The 5,517-nt window shown below is 42.3% G+C and overlaps 1 pseudogene; it reads right to left on the reverse strand.

The window, feature by feature from the left end:
• Nucleotides 1–706: 706 nt before the first annotated feature.
• On the reverse strand, nt 707–4,434 carry LOC119288405 (annotated as a pseudogene).
• Between the last annotated feature and the right edge of the window lie 1,083 nt (nt 4,435–5,517).

Below are 5,517 nucleotides of genomic sequence, written 5' to 3' on the forward strand. Positions count from 1 at the left end.
GTAGAATCAACCATAAGAAGATAAGATCGTCACACAATTCCATAATAAACAGAGTTTGGCCCCTCCTCCTTTTTCCGGGCTTGAGACCGGCTATGCAACATGAAGCGTAACATCATCTTAGCATAGGCGGAGTTACACCCCCACTACACACACCCCCATATACTCATTGAACCCCCCTAAACCAAAAACTAAAACCCAAAGAACAAGACACACACACATGCAATGCACGATCTAAGATACACCCAAACGACACACACCAAATAAATACTCCCTCCATTCAAAAATACTTGTCGGAGGAATGGATATATCTAGACATATTTTTGTTCTAGATACATCCATTTTTATCCATTTCTTCGACAAGTATTTCCGGACGGAGGGAGTAGTAATGAAACCCCAAGACCCTCTTTTGGAATTCTTTTTTCCGAGTGAACAACGAAGCAACAGGCTACTCGACTTCATAAAACAAACTGTTTTTTGTATAATTTTCATTCTCCATTACTACAAAAGGCAAGGAAACAAACATTTTTTTGTGATTTTCATTTTCTTTTACTACAAAAGGCAGTAAAATAAACAAGTTTTTAATTAATTTTTTCATCTGCGTACAAAAGAAAACATAGCAGACAAACACGCATACTTTTGTAATTTTTTCATTTTTCATTTGATAAAAGAAGAAAACATAGCGAAATAAACACTTCTGTTTGGTTTGTGCGGTTTCATTTTCCATTTCTTGAAAAGATAGTAAAGTAAGTAGATATTTTTTGTGTTTTTTCTCCTTTGCTTTGAAAGACAAACAAACGGAAGCCTCTCGCTATCTTTTCTTTCTCCGCGGTGATATCCGAGTATCTCCACCTGCCGGAATCAAGGAAAGCTGGAAAATGGAGATCCGTGAGTACACGGCTAGCTGCCCATGGAGATCAGCACTAACGAATAAATAAATAAACACTTAGTTACCTCCAACTCCAGAGCTTTAGATCCACGACACGTTTCGGAAGCATTTTAATTGCACGCTCACCATTTCCTCAGCCTTCTTCTTGTCCGCAGGAGTCGCAAATAAAACGACTATGACTTCCTTAAGCAAAGGGAGGTTCCCTAGGCTACGAAAGTCAAAGTCAAAGCTAATGCCATCATCATTGGATTGTGCTACGACGTTGAACTTGAGAGATTCAAGGACTGGCATATCTTCCTTTTGAAACGAGGCAAGCGATGCATCTGTCTTGAAGACCCTCAACTTGGGGAACGCACCTGCTCCGCCCATGGTGTCATGGAGAGCTGACCACGTGTGCAGCTCGAGGGAAACAAGCTCTCGGAAATTTCCAAAGACCTCTAGTTCTGGACTGTATACAAGCAGTTTTAAATGGGACAGGTTCGGAAGAAGCCTAGGATTGATCGTTGCCACCAGCCCAAGTTCTTCGTAAGCCATGCGTAGAACACGGAGTTGTGGAGAGAGGGCATACTGTTCCCAGGGGCTCTCTTCATGAATGGAATCTCTCCACCCGTCAACTGAACCAATGTCTATGACTTGGATCTTGCTGAGTTTGGCTACAGACTCAGCCCAATTATTCATTCTGCTATCATCATCATATAAATATACACCTCTACAAATGCGGAGCTTCCTCAACTCTGTCAACTTTCCCAGCTCTGTCACAAAGTTGGAGCCGTCATCAACTTCTCCTAGGCTTAGCTCTTCCAGAGATGTCAAACTCCCGATCCAGCATGGCACTGCAATGCCTGTTCTGCAGATGTTCAAGCACTTTAGTTGACTTAGTTGGCCAATACTCTCAGGAAGTTCAGTTATGCTACTTCCACCCAAGTCCAATACCAGCAAGAATTTTAGATGCCCTATATCCTTTGGGAGCTCACGGATACCCATGCTCGCTAGTTTGAGGTGCCTCAAGTGAACTAACTTTCCAACATGCTCAAGACGATTATGATTGTGCGAATCATAGGGGTCTTCCAAAGCTAGGACACACAAAACTTCAAAGCATAAAAGTGATGGCAACATGTCAGCATTGCACATGGCATAAAGTGACCTTGCTTGTAATGTTGACGTGCTAGTCAGAGGTTGGACTATATGTCAAACAACTAGCCTACGAGCGTTGCAATGTGAAGTTGTATATTGCTCATCACTGTCCAATACAGTAATAAAGTTTTCTTCCTTTGACAATAGACATATCATATCAAGCATCATGTCATGGACACGACACCCAGTTATGATTCCATGATAAGGTATTTCTACCGGCATTATCATGCTTTTGTTCACCAACTCGTTGAAGTACCTTTCACCAATCTCAAATAGTCTTAACCCTGGTTCCTCGTGGATAAAACCTTCGGTGACCCATTTCCATATCAAACTATCTTTCCCAATCAGATGATCTTCAGGATATATGCTCAGATACAATAAACAAGTCTTTAGGTGACAAGGGAGATCATAATAGCTAAATAAAAGTATTTTTCTTGTGTTCTCCACGTCTTCATTCTCTTCATGCCCAAAACCGATTGAGGTGTATACCTTAGACCAAAGCTCCACCGGTTTACTGACGAGCAAACTAGCTATTGTGATTATAGCCAATGGTACACCACCACATTTATGTAAAATTTTATTGTATACCTCTGACGGTAGATGATTAGGCTGATTTATTTTGCCCCCAAATAATATTCTATGAAATAAATCCTCCGATAAATCACGAGAAAGTGGTTGTAGCCTGTACACTTTACCAGTTATTGTGGCAACTTCGAGTATACGAGTAGTTGTGATGATCCTGCTTCCACAATTAGTACACACCAATGCGGTCTTGACTAGTTCCCAAGTTTTTTTATCCCATATGTCGTCAATGACGATTAAGTACCTGTCATCACCATCCATAATGCAAAAGATATCATAAATTAGGGAAACTATTTTACAAGGCATCTAAGTACGTAATTTAAAAAAAAAATAGAGGACGCATGAATGTCAGCCACCACCTCCTTAAGGAATCTAAAGTTGGCATTATAGAATAAAGAAATGGAGGGAGTACAGGAGAGAGACGTGCATGAACCAGCAGAGGCCGATCCAGTTTATCTATTTCTTATTAAGAAAATTTTGCAATCCTGATACTTCCATCTATTAGATATATTTTTGAATTGGCATCTATTGTCAGAAGTTCAAGAATATGTAAATGTGTGGGAACATTCGAAAGTAAGTCCCAACCCAAAGTATAGCAAAGAAGGTAGGCAAACTTGATATTATACATTATTCCGCGCAAAAAAATACAGTTTTTGAAAATATACAAGAATGACCATAGTCCATCCGAACCATTCTATAAGAGATGTCTCAAACATAATTTATCACTCATTTCTTCGCATGTGTGACGCTATCTTTGCCCCCATTTACTACTTGGCGTATAGTAACGACACTTTAGTCCCGGTTCAACAATCGGGACAAAAGACCCTTCTGAACCGGGACAAATGACCCTTTTTCTACTAGTGCTACATAGTAGATGCATACCTCTTTATTGCATAGTTCATCAATCAGCTGCCTTTCATCCAACTCCCCATTTACTACTTGAACTATACGAAATTAAATAATTGGGTGTGTACCTCTTTTTATCAAGTAATACTCGGATTTCATCAATCAGCTGCCTTTCATCCAAACCAGGGTACATTTTCTTGCCAATTCCATAGAGAATGTCGTTGAGAAGTTTCTTCACGCTAGGGTGGCGTCCTACCGGAACAAAAGCACTGCAATCGAACTGTGTTTTAATCTTATCATATACTGCTTTGGCAAGAGTTGTCTTGCCAAGGCCTCCGAATCCAAAAATAGAGAGTGTCTTTAGTTGCTTGGACACATCACCATCCCCGTCACTCAGCATATTGGTTAGCTCATTCAATGAATCATCAATGCCAACGAGCTCTTTTTGGTCCTTGTACAGAGCCAACAGGCGAGGGTCGGCCGTGGTTGCAACATCTGGATTAGCCATCACCTCGTGGACCCTGTACCGATCACGCCGGTCAGCCGCCTCCAGAACACTTACCTTGATACTTTTGATCTCGTTGCCGATGGCATGGTGTTTCATAAACTTGGTGAACAAGCCGCCCATCTTCTTCATGAGTTGTTTGAGCATGTGTGGCTTGTTTTCAGGCTCAGGGCCCTCGACATGCAGCAGGAACTTGTCGATGATATCCTCTATTATGTATGAAAGGTCTCTTACCTCGTTGGCCCAGAGCTTGACTTGTTCGTCGAGCTGGTCCCGCGGCACGTCCCCGACCTTGCTGAGGGCGGCGTGCATGCTCTCCAGCTCTCTCTCGAGATGTTTGATATCATCCTTGACGCTTCTCTGCAGTTTGTACTCCTCCTTAAGGAGTTCGCCGAGCTTGGGGAGCAGGCTGCCCATGGCACCTGTTGCGTGGTCCATTGCTTGCTCTTAGCAGCTGGGTTTTTGGGTTCAATAATGTTTCCTTTCCTTTCGTGATGATGGAACGAGTGGCTAGCTAGAGTGTTTATAGATAAGATAGTACAGGCTACAGATAGATAAGCCAGCTACTCGAATATGTGTGGACACTGGAAGGTTCATGCTAGTTGCTGGAATTTGTGTGCACGCTATTCAAGGGCCTCTTTTGCTCAAAGGTATATTCCTACATTTTTGTTAGAAAAATTGCCTGCATTTTTCCTGCGATGTAACCATTGAACATCTAAATCACTACCATACGACCTATCAAAATCAGCAGCGGGTGCTGTCAGCTATTCCGCTATAGGAATCAATCCGATTTGCAGATTTTATGATTTTATCAGCCTGCAGAACATATAACGCAAATCTTTCAGGAGCATTCTCTATCAGAGAACCTTTTACTCTTCAATTATACAGCTCTGCTTACAAACTAATAACACTTTCTACTTTGGTCTTTTCTATGCTCCAGCAGACTTTTTTCCTCCCGACTCGCTTCTTCCCCTTTCTGATCTCGTTGCTGTGATGGTAGCCTCATTTTGGTTGTAATAAGGTTGTTTCGAGACTTGCACGGACGGTGCCATGTGATGTGTTTCAGTTAAGCAATTCATGGAAAGGGGTAAGGTCCGGTTGAAAAGAAAAAAGCAGAAATTTTTTAAAGGCTTCCAGCAGACTATCGCAACGGCTTTTGAGGATCTCATATGCGTCTGGACATGGAAGAGCTATGATGGATCACCAGCCCAACCTAGCAATGTCTCCATAGCTTTGTCGATAGGCATCTCAATCTATTCAACGGACTACGCGTCTACGCTGTTCATCTGGAGGGACGCGGACAATCTCAGTGACGGTGCTGAAGACAAGGTTTGTGCGGGTACTCGGTGAGATCACAACGATGGAATCGTCGTGCCCCAAAAGCAACGGAGGAGAACATCAATGCTCCTCCATTACCAGGCACCAATGGCAGCAATACAGTTTACCCCTTGCCTCAAGGTAGGAAATTCAGAAGACAAGCAGCGGCTGGTATCATCTATCACGATTGTCTATACCGTTGACCCGCTGTAGGAATGAAACCTGATTCAAAGCCACCTGTTGTATT

This window comes from Triticum dicoccoides, chromosome 4A (assembly GCF_002162155.2).
Source record: "Triticum dicoccoides isolate Atlit2015 ecotype Zavitan chromosome 4A, WEW_v2.0, whole genome shotgun sequence".
Lineage (NCBI taxonomy): Eukaryota > Viridiplantae > Streptophyta > Magnoliopsida > Poales > Poaceae > Triticum > Triticum dicoccoides.